Below are 22,765 nucleotides of genomic sequence, written 5' to 3'. Positions count from 1 at the left end.
GTAAAGGCCAATTGAATTGTCAGTTTCGTCGTAAAGGCCAATTGAATTGTCAGTTTCGTCGTAAAGGCCAATTGAATTGTCAGTTTCGTCGTAAAGGCCAATTGAATTGTCAGTTTCGTCGTAAAGGCCAATTTCATTGTCAGGTTCGTCGTGAAGGCCAATTTCATTGTCAGGTTCGTCGTGAAGGCCAATTTCATTGTCAGGTTCGTCGTGAAAGCCAATTTCATTGTCAGGTTCGTCGTGAAAGCCAATTTCATTGTCAGGTTCGTCGTGAAAGCCAATTTCATTGTCAGGTTCGTCGTGAAAGCCAATTTCATTGTCAGGTTCGTCGTGAAAGCCAATTTCATTGTCAGGTTCGTCGTGAAAGCCAATTTCATTGTCAGGTTCGTCGTGAAAGCCAATTTCATTGTCAGGTTCGTCGTGAAAGCCAATTTCATTGTCAGGTTCGTCGTGAAAGCCAATTTCATTGTCAGGTTCGTCGTGAAAGCCAATTTCATTGTCAGGTTCGTCGTGAAAGCCAATTTCATTGTCAGGTTCGTCGTGAAAGCCAATTTCATTGTCAGGTTCGTCGTGAAAGCCAATTTCATTGTCAGGTTCGTCGTAATAGCCAATTTCATTGTCAGTTTCGTCGTAATAGCCAATTTCATTGTCAGTTTCGTCGTAATAGCCAATTTCATTGTCAGTTTCGTCGTAATAGCCAATTTCATTGTCAGTTTCGTCGTAATAGCCAATTTCATTGTCAGTTTCGTCGTAATAGCCAATTTCATTGTCAGTTTCGTCGTAATAGCCAATTTCATTGTCAGGTTCCTCGTAAAAGCCAATTTAATTGTCAGGTTCCTCGCCAATTTAATTGTCAGGTTCCTTGTAAAAGCCAATTTAATTGTCAGTTTCGTCGTAAAAGCCAATTTAATTGTCAGTTTCGTCGTAAAAGCCAATTTAATTGTCAGTTTCGTCGTGAAAGCCAATTTCATTGTCAGGTTCGTCGTGAAAGCCAATTTCATTGTCAGGTTCGTCGTGAAAGCCAATTTCATTGTCAGGTTCGTCGTGAAAGCCAATTTCATTGTCAGGTTCGTCGTGAAAGCCAATTTCATTGTCAGGTTCGTCGTGAAAGCCAATTTCATTGTCAGGTTCGTCGTGAAAGCCAATTTCATTGTCAGGTTCGTCGTGAAAGCCAATTTCATTGTCAGTTTCGTCGTAATAGCCAATTTCATTGTCAGTTTCGTCGTAATAGCCAATTTCATTGTCAGTTTCGTCGTAATAGCCAATTTCATTGTCAGTTTCGTCGTAATAGCCAATTTAATTGTCAGGTTCCTCGTAAAAGCCAATTTAATTGTCAGGTTCCTCGCCAATTTAATTGTCAGGTTCCTTGTAAAAGCCAATTTAATTGTCAGTTTCGTCGTAAAGGCCAATTGAATTATCAATTTCGTCGTGAAAGCCAATTGAATTATCAATTTCGTCGTGAAAGCCAATTTCATTGTCAGGTTCGTCGTGAAAGCCAATTTCATTGTCAGGTTCGTCGTGAAAGCCAATTTCATTGTCAGGTTAGTCGTGAAAGCCAATTTCATTGTCAGGTTCGTCGTGAAAGCCAATTTCATTGTCAGGTTCGTCGTGAAAGCCAATTTCATTGTCAGGTTCGTCGTGAAAGCCAATTTCATTGTCAGTTTCGTCGTAATAGCCAATTTAATTGTCAGGTTCCTCGTAAAAGCCAATTTAATTGTCAGGTTCCTCGCCAATTTAATTGTCAGGTTCGTCGTGAAAGCCAATTTCATTGTCAGGTTCGTCGTGAAAGCCAATTTCATTGTCAGTTTCGTCGTAATAGCCAATTTCATTGTCAGTTTCGTCGTAATAGCCAATTTCATTGTCAGTTTCGTCGTAATAGCCAATTTCATTGTCAGTTTCGTCGTAATAGCCAATTTCATTGTCAGTTTCGTCGTAATAGCCAATTTCATTGTCAGTTTCGTCGTGAAAGCCAATTTCATTGTCAGGTTCGTCGTGAAAGCCAATTTCATTGTCAGGTTCGTCGTGAAAGCCAATTTCATTGTCAGGTTCGTCGTGAAAGCCAATTTCATTGTCAGGTTCGTCGTGAAAGCCAATTTCATTGTCAGGTTCGTCGTGAAAGCCAATTTCATTGTCAGGTTCGTCGTGAAAGCCAATTTCATTGTCAGGTTCGTCGTGAAAGCCAATTTCATTGTCAGGTTCGTCGTGAAAGCCAATTTCATTGTCAGGTTCGTCGTGAAAGCCAATTTCATTGTCAGGTTCGTCGTGAAAGCCAATTTCATTGTCAGGTTCGTCGTGAAAGCCAATTTCATTGTCAGGTTCGTCGTGAAAGCCAATTTCATTGTCAGGTTCGTCGTGAAAGCCAATTTCATTGTCAGGTTCGTCGTGAAAGCCAATTTCATTGTCAGGTTCGTCGTGAAAGCCAATTTCATTGTCAGGTTCGTCGTGAAAGCCAATTTCATTGTCAGGTTCGTCGTGAAAGCCAATTTCATTGTCAGGTTCGTCGTGAAAGCCAATTTCATTGTCAGGTTCGTCGTGAAAGCCAATTTCATTGTCAGGTTCGTCGTGAAAGCCAATTTCATTGTCAGGTTCGTCGTGAAAGCCAATTTCATTGTCAGGTTCGTCGTGAAAGCCAATTTCATTGTCAGGTTCGTCGTGAAAGCCAATTTCATTGTCAGGTTCGTCGTGAAAGCCAATTTCATTGTCAGGTTCGTCGTGAAAGCCAATTTCATTGTCAGGTTCGTCGTGAAAGCCAATTTCATTGTCAGGTTCGTCGTGAAAGCCAATTTCATTGTCAGGTTCGTCGTGAAAGCCAATTTCATTGTCAGGTTCGTCGTGAAAGCCAATTTCATTGTCAGGTTCGTCGTGAAAGCCAATTTCATTGTCAGGTTCGTCGTGAAAGCCAATTTCATTGTCAGGTTCGTCGTGAAAGCCAATTTCATTGTCAGGTTCGTCGTGAAAGCCAATTTCATTGTCAGGTTCGTCGTGAAAGCCAATTTCATTGTCAGGTTCGTCGTAAAAGCCAATTTCATTGTCAGGTTCGTCGTAAAAGCCAATTTCATTGTCAGGTTCGTCGTAAAAGCCAATTTCATTGTCAGGTTCGTCGAAAAAGCCAATTTCATTGTCAGGTTCGTCGAAAAAGCCAATTTCATTGTCAGGTTCGTCGAAAAAGCCAATTTCATTGTCAGGTTCGTCGAAAAAGCCAATTTCATTGTCAGGTTCGTCGAAAAAGCCAATTTCATTGTCAGGTTCGTCGAAAAAGCCAATTTCATTGTCAGGTCCGTCGAAAAAGCCATTCGCAAAAAAAAAAAAGTTTATTTTCTTTAGGAAATATGGTCAGATTAGTCAAAAAAGCCAATTTAATTGCCAGTTTCGTCGTAAAAGCCAATTTAATTGTCAGTTTCGTCGTAAAAGCCAATTTAATTGTCAGTTTCGTCGTAAAAGCCAATTTAATGGTCAGGTTCGTCGTAAAAGCCAATTTAATGGTCAGGTTCGTCGTAAAAGCCAATTTAATGGTCAGGTTCGTCGTAAAAGCCAATTTAATGGTCAGGTTCGTCGTAAAAGCCAATTTAATGGTCAGGTTCGTCGTAAAAGCCAATTTAATGGTCAGGTTCGTCGTAAAAGCCAATTTAATGGTCAGGTTCGTCGTAAAAGCCAATTTAATTGTCAGGTTCGTCGTAAAAGCCGATTTATTTGTCAGGTTCGTCGTAAAAGCCGATTTATTTGTCAGGTTCGTCGTAAAAGCCATTTTAATAGTCAGGTTCGTCGTAAAAGCCATTTTAATAGTCAGGTTCGTCGTAAAAGCCAATTTAATTGTCAGTTTCGTCGTGAAAGCCAATTTAATTGTCAGTTTCGTCGTGAAAGCCAATTTAATTGTCAGTTTCGTCGTGAAAGCCAATTTAATTGTCCGTTTCGTCGTAAAAGCCAATTTCATTGTCAGCTTCGTCGTAAAAGCCAATTTAATTGTCAGGTTCGTCGAAAAAGCCATTTGCAAAAAAAAAAGTTTATTTTCTTTAGGAAATATGGTCAGATTAGTCAAAAAAGCCCATTTAATTGTCAGGTTCGTCGTAAAAGCCAATTTAATTGTCAGGTTCGTCGTAAAAGCCGATTTATTTGTCAGGTTCGTCGTAAAAGCCGATTTATTTGTCAGGTTCGTCGTAAAAGCCGATTTATTTGTCAGGTTCGTCGTAAAAGCCGATTTATTTGTCAGGTTCGTCGAAAAAGCCATTTTAATGGTCAGATTCGTCAAAAAAGCCAATTTCATTGTCAGTTTCGTCGTAAAAGCCAATTTCATTGTCAGTTTCGTCGTAAAAGCCAATTTCATTGTCAGTTTCGTCGTAAAAGCCAATTTCATTGTCAGTTTCGTCGTAAAAGCCAATTTCATTGTCAGTTTCGTCGTAAAAGCCAATTTCATTGTCAGTTTCGTCGTAAAAGCCAATTTCATTGTCAGTTTCGTCGTGAAAGCCAATTTCATTGTCAGTTTCGTCGTGAAAGCCAATTTCATTGTCAGGTTCGTCGTAAAAGCCAATTTCATTGTCAGGTTCGTCGTAAAAGCCAATTTCATTGTCAGGTTCGTCGTAAAAGCCGATTTATTTGTCAGGTTCGTCGTAAAAGCCGATTTATTTGTCAGGTTCGTCGTAAAAGCCGATTTATTTGTCAGGTTCGTCGTGAAAGCCGATTTATTTGTCAGGTTCGTCGTGAAAGCCGATTTATTTGTCAGGTTCGTCGTGAAAGCCAATTTCATTGTCAGGTTCGTCGTGAAAGCCAATTTCATTGTCAGGTTCGTCGTAAAAGCCAATTTCATTGTCAGGTTCATCGTAAAAGCCAATTTCATTGTCAGGTTCGTCGTAAAAGCCGATTTATTTGTCAGGTTCGTCGTAAAAGCCGATTTATTTGTCAGGTTCGTCGTAAAAGCCGATTTATTTGTCAGGTTCGTCGTAAAAGCCGATTTATTTGTCAGGTTCGTCGTAAAAGCCGATTTATTTGTCAGGTTCGTCGTAAAAGCCGATTTATTTGTCAGGTTCGTCGTAAAAGCCGATTTATTTGTCAGGTTCGTCGTAAAAGCCGATTTATTTGTCAGGTTCGTCGTAAAAGCCGATTTAATTGTCAGGTTCGTCGTAAAAGCCGATTTATTTGTCAGGTTCGTCGTAAAAGCCGATTTATTTGTCAGGTTCGTCGTAAAAGCCAATTTAATAGTCAGGTTCGTCGTGAAAGCCAATTTAATTGTCAGTTTCGTCGTGAAAGCCAATTTAATTGTCAGTTTCGTCGTGAAAGCCGATTTATTTGTCAGGTTCGTCGTGAAAGCCGATTTATTTGTCAGGTTCGTCGTGAAAGCCGATTTATTTGTCAGGTTCGTCGTGAAAGCCGATTTATTTGTCAGGTTCGTCGTGAAAGCCGATTTATTTGTCAGGTTCGTCGTGAAAGCCAATTTCATTGTCAGGTTCGTCGTGAAAGCCAATTTCATTGTCAGGTTCGTCGTAAAAGCCAATTTCATTGTCAGGTTCGTCGTAAAAGCCGATTTATTTGTCAGGTTCGTCGTAAAAGCCGATTTCATTGTCAGGTTCGTCGTAAAAGCCGATTTATTTGTCAGGTTCGTCGTAAAAGCCGATTTATTTGTCAGGTTCGTCGTAAAAGCCGATTTATTTGTCAGGTTCGTCGTAAAAGCCGATTTATTTGTCAGGTTCGTCGTAAAAGCCGATTTATTTGTCAGGTTCGTCGTAAAAGCCGATTTATTTGTCAGGTTCGTCGTAAAAGCCGATTTATTTGTCAGGTTCGTCGTAAAAGCCGATTTATTTGTCAGGTTCGTCGTAAAAGCCGATTTATTTGTCAGGTTCGTCGTAAAAGCCGATTTATTTGTCAGGTTCGTCGTAAAAGCCAATTTAATAGTCAGGTTCGTCGTGAAAGCCAATTTAATTGTCAGTTTCGTCGTGAAAGCCAATTTAATTGTCAGTTTCGTCGTGAAAGCCAATTTAATTGTCAGTTTCGTCGTGAAAGCCAATTTAATTGTCAGTTTCGTCGTGAAAGCCAATTTAATTGTCAGTTTCGTCGTAAAAGCCAATTTAATTGTCAGTTTCGTCGTAAAAGCCAATTTAATTGTCAGTTTCGTCGTAAAAGCCAATTTAATTGTCAGGTTCGTCGTAAAAGCCAATTTAATTGTCAGGTTCGTCGTAAAAGCCAATTTAATTGTCAGGTTCGTCGTAAAAGCCAATTTAATTGTCAGGTTCGTCGTAAAAGCCAATTTATTGTCAGTTTCGTCGTGAAAGCCAATTTAATTGTCAGTTTCGTCGTGAAAGCCAATTTAATTGTCCGTTTCGTCGTAAAAGCCAATTTAATTGTCAGTTTCGTCGTAAAAGCCAATTTAATTGTCCGTTTCGTCGTAAAAGCCAATTTAATTGTCCGTTTCGTCGTAAAAGCCAATTTAATTGTCCGTTTCGTCGTAAAAGCCAATTTAATTGTCCGTTTCGTCGTAAAAGCCAATTTAATTGTCCGTTTCGTCGTAAAAGCCAATTTAATTGTCCGTTTCGTCGTAAAAGCCAATTTAATTGTCAGGTTCGTCGTAAAAGCCAATTTAATTGTCAGGTTCGTCGTAAAAGCCAATTTAATTGTCAGGTTCGTCGTAAAAGCCAATTTAATTGTCAGGTTCGTCGTAAAAGCCAATTTAATTGTCAGGTTCGTCGTAAAAGCCAATTTAATTGTCAGGTTCGTCGTAAAAGCCAATTTAATTGTCAGGTTCGTCGTAAAAGCCAATTTAATTGTCAGGTTCGTCGTAAAAGCCAATTTAATTGTCAGGTTCGTCGTAAAAGCCAATTTAATTGTCAGGTTCGTCGTAAAAGCCAATTTAATTGTCAGGTTCGTCGTAAAAGCCAATTTAATTGTCAGGTTCGTCGTAAAAGCCATTTATTGTCAGGTTCGTCGTAAAAGCCAATTTATTTGTCAGGTTCGTCGTAAAAGCCATTTATTGTCAGTTCGTCGTAAAAAGCCAATTTAATTGTCAGGTTCGTCGAAAAAACCATTTTAATCGCAAGAAAACAGTTAATTTTCATTAGGAAATATAATGGTCAGATTCGTCGTAAAAGCCATTTTAATTGTCAGGTTCGTCGTAAAAGCCAATTTAATTGTCAGGTTCGTCGTAAAAGCCAATTTAATAGTCAGGTTCGTCGTCAAAGCCAATTTAATAGTCAGGTTCGTCGTAAAAGCCAATTTGATGGTCAGGTTCGTCGTAAAAGCCAATTTAATGGTCAGGTTCGTCGTAAAAGCCAATTTAATGGTCAGGTTCGTCGTAAAAGCCAATTTAATGGTCAGGTTCGTCGTAAAAGCCAATTTAATGGTCAGGTTCGTCGTAAAAGCCAATTTAATGGTCAGGTTCGTCGTAAAAGCCAATTTAATTGTCAGGTTCGTCGTAAAAGCCAATTTAATTGTCAGGTTCGTCGTAAAAGCCAATTTAATTGTCAGGTTCGTCGTAAAAGCCAATTTAATTGTCAGGTTCGTCGTAAAAGCCAATTTAATTGTCAGGTTCGTCGTAAAAGCCGATTTATTTGTCAGGTTCGTCGTAAAAGCCGATTTATTTGTCAGGTTCGTCGTAAAAGCCGATTTATTTGTCAGGTTCGTCGTAAAAGCCGATTTATTTGTCAGGTTCGTCGTAAAAGCCGATTTATTTGTCAGGTTCGTCGTAAAAGCCAATTTAATTGTCAGGTTCGTCGAAAAAGCCAATTTAATTGTCAGGTTCGTCGAAAAAGCCAATTTAATTGTCAGGTTCGTCGAAAAAACCATTTTAATCGCAGGAAAACAGTTAATTTTCATTAGGAAATATAATGGTCAGATTCGTCGTAAAAGCCATTTTAATTGTCAGGTTCGTCGAAAAAGCCATTTGCAAAAAAAAAAAAGTTTATTTTCTTTAGGAAATATGGTCAGATTAGTCAAAAAAGCCCATTTAATTGTCAGGTTCGTCGTAAAAGCCAATTTAATTGTCAGGTTCGTCGTAAAAGCCGATTTAATTGTCAGGTTCGTCGTAAAAGCCGATTTATTTGTCAGGTTCGTCGTAAAAGCCGATTTATTTGTCAGGTTCGTCGTAAAAGCCGATTTATTTGTCAGGTTCGTCGTAAAGGCCGATTTATTTGTCAGGTTCGTCGAAAAAGCCATTTTAATGGTCAGATTCGTCAAAAAAGCCAATTTCATTGTCAGTTTCGTCGTAAAAGCCAATTTCATTGTCAGTTTCGTCGTAAAAGCCAATTTCATTGTCAGTTTCGTCGTAAAAGCCAATTTCATTGTCAGTTTCGTCGTAAAAGCCAATTTCATTGTCAGTTTCGTCGTAAAAGCCAATTTCATTGTCAGTTTCGTCGTAAAAGCCAATTTCATTGTCAGTTTCGTCGTAAAAGCCAATTGAATTGTCAGTTTCGTCGTAAAAGCCAATTTAATAGTCAGGTTCGTCGTAAAAGCCAATTTAATAGTCAGTTTCGTCGTAAAAGCCAATTTCATTGTCCGTTTCGTCGTGAAAGCCAATTTCATTGTCCGTTTCGTCGTGAAAGCCAATTTCATTGTCCGTTTCGTCGTGAAAGCCAATTTAATTGTCCGTTTCGTCGTGAAAGCCAATTTAATTGTCCGTTTCGTCGTAAAAGCCAATTTAATTGTCCGTTTCGTCGTAAAAGCCAATTTAATTGTCCGTTTCGTCGTAAAAGCCAATTTAATTGTCCGTTTCGTCGTAAAAGCCAATTTAATTGTCCGTTTCGTCGTAAAAGCCAATTTAATTGTCAGGTTCGTCGTAAAAGCCAATTTAATTGTCAGGTTCGTCGTAAAAGCCAATTTAATTGTCAGGTTCGTCGTAAAAGCCAATTTAATTGTCAGGTTCGTCGTAAAAGCCAATTTAATTGTCAGGTTCGTCGTAAAAGCCAATTTAATTGTCAGGTTCGTCGTAAAAGCCAATTTAATTGTCAGGTTCGTCGTAAAAGCCAATTTAAATGTCAGGTTCGTCGTAAAAGCCAATTTAATTGTCAGGTTCGTCGTAAAAGCCAATTTAATTGTCAGGTTCGTCGTAAAAGCCAATTTAATTGTCAGGTTCGTCGTAAAAGCCAATTTAATTGTCAGGTTCGTCGTAAAAGCCAATTTAATTGTCAGGTTCGTCGTAAAAGCCAATTTAATTGTCAGGTTCGTCGTAAAAGCCGATTTATTTGTCAGGTTCGTCGTAAAAGCCGATTTATTTGTCAAGTTCGTCGAAAAAGCCAATTTAATTGTCAGGTTCGTCGAAAAAACCATTTTAATCGCAAGAAAACAGTTAATTTTCATTAGGAAATATAATGGTCAGATTCGTCGTAAAAGCCATTTTAATTGTCAGGTTCGTCGTAAAAGCCAATTTAATTGTCAGGTTCGTCGTAAAAGCCAATTTAATTGTCAGGTTCGTCGTAAAAGCCAATTTAATGGTCAGGTTCGTCGTAAATGCCAATTTAATGGTCAGGTTCGTCGTAAAAGCCAATTTAATGGTCAGGTTCGTCGTAAAAGCCAATTTAATGGTCAGGTTCGTCGTAAAAGCCAATTTAATTGTCAGGTTCGTCGTAAAAGCCAATTTAATTGTCAGGTTCGTCGTAAAAGCCAATTTAATTGTCAGGTTCGTCGTAAAAGCCAATTTAATTGTCAGGTTCGTCGTAAAAGCCAATTTAATTGTCAGGTTCGTCGTAAAAGCCAATTTAATTGTCAGGTTCGTCGTAAAAGCCAATTTAATTGTCAGGTTCGTCGTAAAAGCCAATTTAATTGTCAGGTTCGTCGTAAAAGCCAATTTAATTGTCAGGTTCGTCGTAAAAGCCGATTTAATTGTCAGGTTCGTCGTAAAAGCCGATTTAATTGTCAGGTTCGTCGTAAAAGCCGATTTAATTGTCAGGTTCGTCGTAAAAGCCGATTTAATTGTCAGGTTCGTCGTAAAAGCCGATTTAATTGTCAGGTTCGTCGTAAAAGCCGATTTAATTGTCAGGTTCGTCGTAAAAGCCGATTTAATTGTCAGGTTCGTCGTAAAAGCCGATTTATTTGTCAGGTTCGTCGTAAAAGCCGATTTATTTGTCAGGTTCGTCGTAAAAGCCGATTTATTTGTCAGGTTCGTCGTAAAAGCCGATTTATTTGTCAAGTTCGTCGAAAAAGCCAATTTAATTGTCAGGTTCGTCGAAAAAAACCATTTTAATCGCAAGAAAACAGTTAATTTTCATTAGGAAATATAATGGTCAGATTCGTCGTAAAAGCCATTTTAATTGTCAGGTTCGTCGTAAAAGCCAATTTAATTGTCAGGTTCGTCGTAAAAGCCAATTTAAAAGTCAGGTTCGTCGTAAAAGCCAATTTAAAAGTCAGGTTCGTCGTAAAAGCCAATTTAATAGTCAGGTTCGTCGTAAAAGCCAATTTAATAGTCAGGTTCGTCGTAAAAGCCAATTTAATAGTCAGGTTCGTCGTAAAAGCCAATTTAATAGTCAGGTTCGTCGTAAAAGCCAATTTAATTGTCAGGTTCGTCGTAAAAGCCAATTTAATTGTCAGGTTCGTCGTAAAAGCCAATTTAATAGTCAGGTTCGTCGTAAAAACCAATTTAATAGTCAGGTTCGTCGTAAAAGCCAAAGCCATTTTAATTGTCAGGTTCGTTGAAAAAAACCGTTTTAATCGCAAGAAAAACAGTTTATTTTCATTAGGAAATATAATGGTCAGGTTCGTCGTAAAAGCCGATTTATTTGTCAGGTTCGTCGTAAAAGCCGATTTATTTGTCAGGTTCGTCGTAAAAGCCGATTTATTTGTCAGGTTCGTCGTAAAAGCCGATTTATTTGTCAGGTTCGTCGTAAAAGCCGATTTATTTGTCAGGTTCGTCGTAAAAGCCGATTTATTTGTCAGGTTCGTCGTAAAAGCCGATTTATTTGTCAGGTTCGTCGTAAAAGCCGATTTAATAGTCAGGTTCGTCGAAAAAGCCGATTTAATAGTCAGGTTCGTCGAAAAAGCCGATTTAATAGTCAGGTTCGTCGAAAAAGCCGATTTAATAGTCAGGTTCGTCGAAAAAGCCGATTTAATAGTCAGGTTCGTCGAAAAAGCCGATTTAATAGTCAGGTTCGTCGAAAAAGCCGATTTAATAGTCAGGTTCGTCGAAAAAGCCGATTTAATAGTCAGGTTCGTCGAAAAAGCCGATTTAATAGTCAGGTTCGTCGAAAAAGCCGATTTAATAGTCAGGTTCGTCGAAAAAGCCGATTTAATAGTCAGGTTCGTCGAAAAAGCCGATTTAATAGTCAGGTTCGTCGAAAAAGCCGATTTAATAGTCAGGTTCGTCGAAAAAGCCGATTTAATAGTCAGGTTCGTCGAAAAAGCCGATTTAATAGTCAGGTTCGTCGAAAAAGCCGATTTAATAGTCAGGTTCGTCGAAAAAGCCGATTTAATAGTCAGGTTCGTCGAAAAAGCCGATTTAATAGTCAGGTTCGTCGAAAAAGCCGATTTAATAGTCAGGTTCGTCGAAAAAGCCGATTTAATAGTCAGGTTCGTCGAAAAAGCCGATTTAATAGTCAGGTTCGTCGAAAAAGCCGATTTAATAGTCAGGTTCGTCGAAAAAGCCGATTTAATAGTCAGGTTCGTCGAAAAAGCCGATTTAATAGTCAGGTTCGTCGAAAAAGCCGATTTAATAGTCAGGTTCGTCGAAAAAGCCGATTTAATAGTCAGGTTCGTCGAAAAAGCCGATTTAATTGTCAGGTTCGTCGAAAAAGCCATTTTAATTGTCAGGTTCGTCGAAAAAACCATTTTAATCGCAAGAAAACAGTTCATTTTCATTAGGAAATATAATGGTCAGGTTTGTCGTAAAAGCCAATTTAATAGTCAGGTTCGTCGAAAAAGCCATTTTAATAGTCAGGTTCGTCGAAAAAGCCATTTTAATAGTCAGGTTCGTCGAAAAAGCCATTTTAATAGTCAGGTTCGTCGAAAAAGCCATTTTAATAGTCAGGTTAGTCAGGTTCGTCGTAAAAGCCAATTTAATTGTCAGGTTCGTCGAAAAAGCCATTTTAATTGTCAGGTTCGTCGAAAAAGCCATTTTAATTGTCAGGTTCGTCGAAAAAACCATTTTAATCGCAAGAAAACGGTTCATTTTCATTAGGAAATTTAATGGTCAGGTTCGTCGTAAAAGCCAATTTAACAGTCAGGTTCGTCGAAAAAGCCGATTTAACAGTCAGGTTCGTCGAAAAAGCCGATTTAATAGTCAGGTTCGTCGAAAAAGCCGATTTAATAGTCAGGTTCGTCGAAAAAGCCGATTTAATAGTCAGGTTCGTCGAAAAAGCCGATTTAATAGTCAGGTTCGTCGAAAAAGCCGATTTAATAGTCAGGTTCGTCGAAAAAGCCGATTTAATAGTCAGGTTCGTCGAAAAAGCCGATTTAATAGTCAGGTTCGTCGAAAAAGCCGATTTAATAGTCAGGTTCGTCGAAAAAGCCATTTTAATTGTCAGGTTCGTCGAAAAAGCCATTTTAATTGTCAGATTCGTCGAAAAAGCCATTTTAATTGTCAGATTCGTCGAAAAAGCCATTTTAATGGTCAGATTCGTCGAAAAAGCTGATTTATTTGTCAGGTTCGTCGAAAAAGCCGATTTATTTGTCAGGTTCGTCGAAAAAGCCGATTTAATAGTCAGGTTCGTCGAAAAAGCCGATTTAATAGTCAGGTTCGTCGAAAAAGCCGATTTAATAGTCAGGTTCGTCGAAAAAGCCGATTTAATAGTCAGGTTCGTCGAAAAAGCCGATTTAATAGTCAGGTTCGTCGAAAAAGCCGATTTAATAGTCAGGTTCGTCGAAAAAGCCGATTTAATAGTCAGGTTCGTCGAAAAAGCCGATTTAATAGTCAGGTTCGTCGAAAAAGCCGATTTAATAGTCAGGTTCGTCGAAAAAGCCGATTTAATTGTCAGGTTCGTCGAAAAAGCCATTTTAATTGTCAGGTTCGTCGAAAAAACCATTTTAATCGCAAGAAAACAGTTCATTTTCATTAGGAAATATAATGGTCAGGTTTGTCGTAAAAGCCAATTTAATAGTCAGGTTCGTCGAAAAAGCCATTTTAATAGTCAGGTTCGTCGAAAAAGCCATTTTAATAGTCAGGTTCGTCGAAAAAGCCATTTTAATAGTCAGGTTCGTCGAAAAAGCCAATTTAATTGTCAGGTTAGTCAGGTTCGTCGTAAAAGCCAATTTAATTGTCAGGTTCGTCGAAAAAGCCATTTTAATTGTCAGGTTCGTCGAAAAAGCCATTTTAATTGTCAGGTTCGTCGAAAAAGCCATTTTAATTGTCAGGTTCGTCGAAAAAACCATTTTAATCGCAAGAAAACGGTTCATTTTCATTAGGAAATTTAATGGTCAGGTTCGTCGTAAAAGCCAATTTAACAGTCAGGTTCGTCGAAAAAGCCGATTTAACAGTCAGGTTCGTCGAAAAAGCCGATTTAATAGTCAGGTTCGTCGAAAAAGCCGATTTAATAGTCAGGTTCGTCGAAAAAGCCGATTTAATAGTCAGGTTCGTCGAAAAAGCCGATTTAATAGTCAGGTTCGTCGAAAAAGCCGATTTAATAGTCAGGTTCGTCGAAAAAGCCGATTTAATTGTCAGGTTCGTCGAAAAAGCCATTTTAATTGTCCGTTTCGTCGTAAAAGCCAATTTAATTGTCCGTTTCGTCGTAAAAGCCAATTTAATTGTCCGTTTCGTCGTAAAAGCCAATTTAATTGTCCGTTTCGTCGTAAAAGCCAATTTAATTGTCCGTTTCGTCGTAAAAGCCAATTTAATTGTCAGGTTCGTCGTAAAAGCCAATTTAATTGTCAGGTTCGTCGTAAAAGCCAATTTAATTGTCAGGTTCGTCGTAAAAGCCAATTTAATTGTCAGGTTCGTCGTAAAAGCCAATTTAATTGTCAGGTTCGTCGTAAAAGCCAATTTAATTGTCAGGTTCGTCGTAAAAGCCAATTTAATTGTCAGGTTCGTCGTAAAAGCCAATTTAAATGTCAGGTTCGTCGTAAAAGCCAATTTAATTGTCAGGTTCGTCGTAAAAGCCAATTTAATTGTCAGGCTCGTCGTAAAAGCCAATTTAATTGTCAGGTTCGTCGTAAAAGCCAATTTAATTGTCAGGTTCGTCGTAAAAGCCAATTTAATTGTCAGGTTCGTCGTAAAAGCCAATTTAATTGTCAGGTTCGTCGTAAAAGCCGATTTATTTGTCAGGTTCGTCGTAAAAGCCGATTTATTTGTCAAGTTCGTCGAAAAAGCCAATTTAATTGTCAGGTTCGTCGAAAAAACCATTTTAATCGCAAGAAAACAGTTAATTTTCATTAGGAAATATAATGGTCAGATTCGTCGTAAAAGCCATTTTAATTGTCAGGTTCGTCGTAAAAGCCAATTTAATTGTCAGGTTCGTCGTAAAAGCCAATTTAATTGTCAGGTTCGTCGTAAAAGCCAATTTAATGGTCAGGTTCGTCGTAAATGCCAATTTAATGGTCAGGTTCGTCGTAAAAGCCAATTTAATGGTCAGGTTCGTCGTAAAAGCCAATTTAATGGTCAGGTTCGTCGTAAAAGCCAATTTAATTGTCAGGTTCGTCGTAAAAGCCAATTTAATTGTCAGGTTCGTCGTAAAAGCCAATTTAATTGTCAGGTTCGTCGTAAAGCCAATTTAATTGTCAGGTTCGTCGTAAAGCCAATTTAATTGTCAGGTTCGTCGTAAAAGCCAATTTAATTGTCAGGTTCGTCGTAAAAGCCAATTTAATTGTCAGGTTCGTCGTAAAAGCCAATTTAATTGTCAGGTTCGTCGTAAAAGCCAATTTAATTGTCAGGTTCGTCGTAAAAGCCAATTTAATTGTCAGGTTCGTCGTAAAAGCCGATTTAATTGTCAGGTTCGTCGTAAAAGCCGATTTAATTGTCAGGTTCGTCGTAAAAGCCGATTTAATTGTCAGGTTCGTCGTAAAAGCCGATTTAATTGTCAGGTTCGTCGTAAAAGCCGATTTAATTGTCAGGTTCGTCGTAAAAGCCGATTTAATTGTCAGGTTCGTCGTAAAAGCCGATTTATTTGTCAGGTTCGTCGTAAAAGCCGATTTATTTGTCAGGTTCGTCGTAAAAGCCGATTTATTTGTCAGGTTCGTCGTAAAAGCCGATTTATTTGTCAAGTTCGTCGAAAAAGCCAATTTAATTGTCAGGTTCGTCGAAAAAACCATTTTAATCGCAAGAAAACAGTTAATTTTCATTAGGAAATATAATGGTCAGATTCGTCGTAAAAGCCATTTTAATTGTCAGGTTCGTCGTAAAAGCCAATTTAATTGTCAGGTTCGTCGTAAAAGCCAATTTAAAAGTCAGGTTCGTCGTAAAAGCCAATTTAAAAGTCAGGTTCGTCGTAAAAGCCAATTTAATAGTCAGGTTCGTCGTAAAAGCCAATTTAATAGTCAGGTTCGTCGTAAAAGCCAATTTAATAGTCAGGTTCGTCGTAAAAGCCAATTTAATAGTCAGGTTCGTCGTAAAAGCCAATTTAATTGTCAGGTTCGTCGTAAAAGCCAATTTAATTGTCAGGTTCGTCGTAAAAGCCAATTTAATAGTCAGGTTCGTCGTAAAAACCAATTTAATAGTCAGGTTCGTCGTAAAAGCCAAAGCCATTTTAATTGTCAGGTTCGTTGAAAAAAACCGTTTTAATCGCAAGAAAAACAGTTTATTTTCATTAGGAAATATAATGGTCAGGTTCGTCGTAAAAGCCGATTTATTTGTCAGGTTCGTCGTAAAAGCCGATTTATTTGTCAGGTTCGTCGTAAAAGCCGATTTATTTGTCAGGTTCGTCGTAAAAGCCGATTTATTTGTCAGGTTCGTCGTAAAAGCCGATTTATTTGTCAGGTTCGTCGTAAAAGCCGATTTATTTGTCAGGTTCGTCGTAAAAGCCGATTTATTTGTCAGGTTCGTCGTAAAAGCCGATTTATTTGTCAGGTTCGTCGTAAAAGCCGATTTAATAGTCAGGTTCGTCGAAAAAGCCGATTTAATAGTCAGGTTCGTCGAAAAAGCCGATTTAATAGTCAGGTTCGTCGAAAAAGCCGATTTAATAGTCAGGTTCGTCGAAAAAGCCGATTTAATAGTCAGGTTCGTCGAAAAAGCCGATTTAATAGTCAGGTTCGTCGAAAAAGCCGATTTAATAGTCAGGTTCGTCGAAAAAGCCGATTTAATAGTCAGGTTCGTCGAAAAAGCCGATTTAATAGTCAGGTTCGTCGAAAAAGCCGATTTAATAGTCAGGTTCGTCGAAAAAGCCGATTTAATAGTCAGGTTCGTCGAAAAAGCCGATTTAATAGTCAGGTTCGTCGAAAAAGCCGATTTAATAGTCAGGTTCGTCGAAAAAGCCGATTTAATAGTCAGGTTCGTCGAAAAAGCCGATTTAATAGTCAGGTTCGTCGAAAAAGCCGATTTAATAGTCAGGTTCGTCGAAAAAGCCGATTTAATAGTCAGGTTCGTCGAAAAAGCCGATTTAATAGTCAGGTTCGTCGAAAAAGCCGATTTAATAGTCAGGTTCGTCGAAAAAGCCGATTTAATAGTCAGGTTCGTCGAAAAAGCCGATTTAATAGTCAGGTTCGTCGAAAAAGCCGATTTAATAGTCAGGTTCGTCGAAAAAGCCGATTTAATAGTCAGGTTCGTCGAAAAAGCCGATTTAATAGTCAGGTTCGTCGAAAAAGCCGATTTAATAGTCAGGTTCGTCGAAAAAGCCGATTTAATTGTCAGGTTCGTCGAAAAAGCCATTTTAATTGTCAGGTTCGTCGAAAAAACCATTTTAATCGCAAGAAAACAGTTCATTTTCATTAGGAAATATAATGGTCAGGTTTGTCGTAAAAGCCAATTTAATAGTCAGGTTCGTCGAAAAAGCCATTTTAATAGTCAGGTTCGTCGAAAAAGCCATTTTAATAGTCAGGTTCGTCGAAAAAGCCATTTTAATAGTCAGGTTCGTCGAAAAAGCCATTTTAATAGTCAGGTTAGTCAGGTTCGTCGTAAAAGCCAATTTAATTGTCAGGTTCGTCGAAAAAGCCATTTTAATTGTCAGGTTCGTCGAAAAAGCCATTTTAATTGTCAGGTTCGTCGAAAAAACCATTTTAATCGCAAGAAAACGGTTCATTTTCATTAGGAAATTTAATGGTCAGGTTCGTCGTAAAAGCCAATTTAACAGTCAGGTTCGTCGAAAAAGCCGATTTAACAGTCAGGTTCGTCGAAAAAGCCGATTTAATAGTCAGGTTCGTCGAAAAAGCCGATTTAATAGTCAGGTTCGTCGAAAAAGCCGATTTAATAGTCAGGTTCGTCGAAAAAGCCGATTTAATAGTCAGGTTCGTCGAAAAAGCCGATTTAATAGTCAGGTTCGTCGAAAAAGCCGATTTAATAGTCAGGTTCGTCGAAAAAGCCGATTTAATAGTCAGGTTCGTCGAAAAAGCCGATTTAATAGTCAGGTTCGTCGAAAAAGCCATTTTAATTGTCAGGTTCGTCGAAAAAGCCATTTTAATTGTCAGATTCGTCGAAAAAGCCATTTTAATTGTCAGATTCGTCGAAAAAGCCATTTTAATGGTCAGATTCGTCGAAAAAGCTGATTTATTTGTCAGGTTCGTCGAAAAAGCCGATTTATTTGTCAGGTTCGTCGAAAAAGCCGATTTAATAGTCAGGTTCGTCGAAAAAGCCGATTTAATAGTCAGGTTCGTCGAAAAAGCCGATTTAATAGTCAGGTTCGTCGAAAAAGCCGATTTAATAGTCAGGTTCGTCGAAAAAGCCGATTTAATAGTCAGGTTCGTCGAAAAAGCCGATTTAATAGTCAGGTTCGTCGAAAAAGCCGATTTAATAGTCAGGTTCGTCGAAAAAGCCGATTTAATAGTCAGGTTCGTCGAAAAAGCCGATTTAATAGTCAGGTTCGTCGAAAAAGCCGATTTAATTGTCAGGTTCGTCGAAAAAGCCATTTTAATTGTCAGGTTCGTCGAAAAAACCATTTTAATCGCAAGAAAACAGTTCATTTTCATTAGGAAATATAATGGTCAGGTTTGTCGTAAAAGCCAATTTAATAGTCAGGTTCGTCGAAAAAGCCATTTTAATAGTCAGGTTCGTCGAAAAAGCCATTTTAATAGTCAGGTTCGTCGAAAAAGCCATTTTAATAGTCAGGTTCGTCGAAAAAGCCAATTTAATTGTCAGGTTAGTCAGGTTCGTCGTAAAAGCCAATTTAATTGTCAGGTTCGTCGAAAAAGCCATTTTAATTGTCAGGTTCGTCGAAAAAGCCATTTTAATTGTCAGGTTCGTCGAAAAAGCCATTTTAATTGTCAGGTTCGTCGAAAAAACCATTTTAATCGCAAGAAAACGGTTCATTTTCATTAGGAAATTTAATGGTCAGGTTCGTCGTAAAAGCCAATTTAACAGTCAGGTTCGTCGAAAAAGCCGATTTAACAGTCAGGTTCGTCGAAAAAGCCGATTTAATAGTCAGGTTCGTCGAAAAAGCCGATTTAATAGTCAGGTTCGTCGAAAAAGCCGATTTAATAGTCAGGTTCGTCGAAAAAGCCGATTTAATAGTCAGGTTCGTCGAAAAAGCCGATTTAATAGTCAGGTTCGTCGAAAAAGCCGATTTAATTGTCAGGTTCGTCGAAAAAGCCATTTTAATTGTCAGGTTCGTCGAAAAAGCCATTTTAATTGTCAGGTTCGTCGAAAAAGCCATTTTAATTGTCAGATTCGTCGAAAAAGCCATTTTAATGGTCAGATTCGTCGAAAAAGCTGATTTATTTGTCAGGTTCGTCGTAAGAGCCAATTTCATAGTCAGGTTCGTCGTAAGAGCCAATTTCATAGTCAGGTTCGTCATAAAAGCCAATGTCATTGTCAGGTTCGTCGTAAAAGCCAATTTCATTGTCAGGTTCGTCGTAAAAGCCAATTTCATAGTCAGGTTCGTCGTAAAAGCCAATTTCATAGTCAGGTTCGTCGTAAAAGCCAATTTCATAGTCAGGTTCGTCGTAAAAGCCAATTTCATAGTCAGGTTCGTCGTAAAAGCCAATTTCATAGTCAGGTTCGTCGTAAAAGCCAATTTCATAGTCAGGTTCGTCGAAAAAGCCAATTTAATTGTCAGGTTCGTCGAAAGAGCCAATTTAATTGTCAGGTTCGTCTTAAAAGCCAATTTAATTGTCAGGTTCGTCGTAAAAGCCAATTTAATTTTCAGGTTCGTCGTAAAAGCCAATTTAATTGTCAGGTTCGTCGTAAAAGCCAATTTAATTGTCAGGTTCGTCGTAAAAGCCAATTTAATTGTCAGGTTCGTCGTAAAAGCCAATTTAATTGTCAGATTAGTCGAAAAAACCATTTTAATCTTAGGAAAAAAGATTTGTTCTCATTAGGAAATGTAATTGTCCGATTCATCGAAGGAACTATTTTCATCGCAGGAAAAAGTTAGTTCTCATTAGGGAAATGCGTCAAATTTTTCGAAAAAAAAATACTTATTCGCACGAAAAACAGTTTGTTCCGTTTAGGAGAAACTGAGTTTGTTCTCTTTAGGAAATAGGAAATATAATTGTCAGATTCATCGAAGGAACTATCTTACGCAGGAAAAACCAGTTTGTTCTCATTAGGAAATATAATTGTCAGATTCATCAAAAAAACTATTTTACTCGCAGGAAAAACAGTTTGTTCTCATTAGGATATATAATTATTGTCATTCATCGAAGGAACCATTTTCACCGCAGGAAAAAAGTTTGTTCTTATTAGGATAATAATAATAGTCAGATTTTTCGAAAAAACCCTTGCAGGAAAAACAGTTTGTTCTGTTTAGGAAATATAACAGTCAGATTAGTCGAAAAAACCATTTTAATCGCAGGAAAAGCATTTTGTTCTCATTAGGAAATAAAATTGTCAAATTTTTCGAAAAAAAAAATCACTTTAATCGCAGGAAAAACAGTTTGTTCTGTTTATGAAATATAATTCAGATTCTTCAAAAAACTACTTTTTGCAGGAAAAACAGTTTGTTATCAAGAAATATAATTGTCAGATTTGTTGAAGGAACTATTTTAATCGCAGGAAAAACAGTGTGTTCCCTTTAGGAAAAACGGTGTGTTCCCTTTAGGAAAAACGGTGTGTTCCCTTTAGGAAAAACGGTGTGTTCCCTTTAGGAAAAACGGTGTGTTCCCTTTAGGAAAAACGGTGTGTTCCCTTTAGGAAAAACGGTGTGTTCCCTTTAGGAAAAACGGTGTGTTCCCTTTAGGAAAAACGGTGTGTTCCCTTTAGGAAAAACGGTGTGTTCCCTTTAGGAAAAACGGTGTGTTCCCTTTAGGAAAAACGGTGTGTTCCCTTTAGGAAAAACGGTGTGTTCCCTTTAGGAAAAACGGTGTGTTCCCTTTAGGAAAAACGGTGTGTTCCCTTTAGGAAAAACGGTGTGTTCCCTTTAGGAAAAACGGTGTGTTCCCTTTAGGAAAAACGGTGTGTTCCCTTTAGGAAAAACGGTGTGTTCCCTTTAGGAAAAACGGTGTGTTCTCTTTAGGAAATATAATTTTCAGATTCGTCGAAAAAAACATTTTATCGCAGGAAAAACAGTTTCTCATTAGGATATATAATTATTTTCAGATTCATCGAAGGAACCATTTTCACCGCAGGAAAAAGTTTGTTCTCATTAAGAAATATAATTGCCAGATTTTTCAAAAAAAACCCTCACAGGAATAACAGTTTGTCCTGTTTAGGAAATATGACAGCCAGATTCGTCGAAAAAACCATTTTAATCGCAAGAAAAACAGTTTGTTCTCATTAGGAAATATAATTGTCAGATGCGTTTAAAAAACCATTTTAATCCCAGAAAAAACAATTTGTTCTCATTATTGAACACAATTGTCAGATGTCTAAGGAACTATTTTCATCGCAGGAAAAACAGTTTGTTCTGTTTAGGAAATACAATTGTCAGATTCGTCGAACGAACTACTTTAATAGCAGGAAAAAATAGTTTGTTCTCATTATGAAATATAATTGTCAGATTTTCGAAAAAACCACTTAAATAGCAGGAAAAACAGTTTGTTCTCATTAGGAAAAATAATTGTCAGATTCGTCAAAAAAAACATTTTAAATCACAGAAAAAAAATTTTGTTCTCATTATTATATACAATTGTCAGATAAGTCTATCTAAAGAACTATTTTAATCGCAGGAAAAACAGATTGTTCTCATTAGGAAATAAAATTGTCAGATTCGTCGAATGAACTACTTTAAGAGCAGCAAAAACAGTTTGTTCTCATTAGGAAATATAATTGTCACATTCATCGAAGGAACTATTCGCAGGAAAATGTTCCTCATTAGGTAATATAATTGCAAAATTCTTAAAAAAAAAAAAAAAAAAACCTTTATCGCAGGAAAATCAGTTTGTTCTGCTTAGGAAATATTGTCAGATTCGTCGAAAAACACATTTTAATGGCAGGAAAAACAGTTTTGTTCTCATTAGGAAATATAATTGCCAGATTCGTGGAAAAAAAATTTTATCGCAGGAAAAACAGTTTGTTCTCATTAGGAAATATAATAGTCAGATTCATCGAAGGAACTATTTTAATCGCAGGAAAAAGTTTCTCATTAGGAAATATAATTGTCAAATTTTTCGGAAAAAAATAACTTTTTGCAGGAAGAACAGTTTGTTCTCATTAGGAAATATAATTGTCAAATTCGTCGAAAAAAAAAAACCACTTTTTGCAGGAAGAACAGTTTGTTCTCATCAGGAAATATAATTGTCAGATTCGTCGAAAAAAACATTTTAATAGCAGGAAAAACAGTTTGTTCTCATTAGGAAATATAATTGTCAGATTCGTCGAAAAAACCACTTCAATAGCAGGAAAAACAGTTTGCTCTCATTAGGAAATATAATTGTCAGATTCGTCGAAAAAAAACATTTTAATAGCAGGAAAAACAGTTTGTTCTCATTAGGAAATATTGTCAGATTCATCGAAGGAACTATTTTCATCGCAGGAAAAACAGTGTTCTATTTAGGAAATATAAATGTCAGTTTCGTCGAAAAACCATTTTAATCGCAAGAAAAACAGTTTGTTTTCATTAGGAAATATAATTTTCAGATTCGTCGAAGGAACTACTTTAAGAGCACGAAAAAGTTTTTTGTTTTAGGAAATATAATTGTCAGATTCATCGAAGGAACTATTTTCATTGCAGAAAAAACAGTTTGTAATCATTAGGAAAGATAATTGTCAAATTTTTAGAAAAACCATTTTAATCGCAGGAAAAACGGTTTGTTCTCATTAGGAAATATAATTGTCAGATTCGTCGAAGGAACTATTCTAAGAGCAGGAAAAACAGTTTGGTTTGTTTAGGAAATATAATTGTCAGATTCGTCAAAAAAAAAATTAATCTAAGGAAAAACAGTTTATTCTGTTTAGGAAATATAATTTTCAAATTAGTCTGAAAAAAAAAACACTTTAATAGCAGGAAAACAGTTTGTACTGTTTAGGATATATAATTGTCAGATTCGTTGAAAATTCACTTTAAGACCAGGAAAAACGGTTTGTTCTGTTTAAGAAATATAATTATCAGATTCATCGAAGGAACTATTTTAAATCGCAGGAAAAAACAGTTTGTTCTCATAAGGAAATGTAATAGTCAGATTCGTCGAAAAAAACCACTTTTTGCAGGATAAAACAGTTAATAATAGTCAGATTCGCCGAAAAAAAAATTTTAATCGAAGGAAAAACAGTTTGTTCCGATTAGGAAATAATTGTCAGATTAATGAAAAAAAAACATTTTAAGTGCAGGAAAAACAGTTTATTCTCATTATTAAATACAATTGTCAGGTAAGTTTAAAGAACTATTTTAATCGCAGAAAAACAGTT

General features: G+C 37.1%; 1 protein-coding gene across 1 annotated transcript in view; it reads right to left on the bottom strand.

Annotated features, from left to right (window-relative positions):
- LOC137658096 (uncharacterized) overlaps positions 1-22,765 on the bottom strand; it is a 40,682-nt gene that overhangs the window by 17,178 nt on the left and 739 nt on the right. The window lies entirely within an intron of this gene.

Source organism: Palaemon carinicauda, chromosome 19, assembly GCF_036898095.1.
Source record: "Palaemon carinicauda isolate YSFRI2023 chromosome 19, ASM3689809v2, whole genome shotgun sequence".
NCBI classification, from domain to species: Eukaryota; Metazoa; Arthropoda; class Malacostraca; order Decapoda; family Palaemonidae; genus Palaemon; species Palaemon carinicauda.
This window is presented reverse-complemented; position numbering and strand designations above follow the sequence as displayed.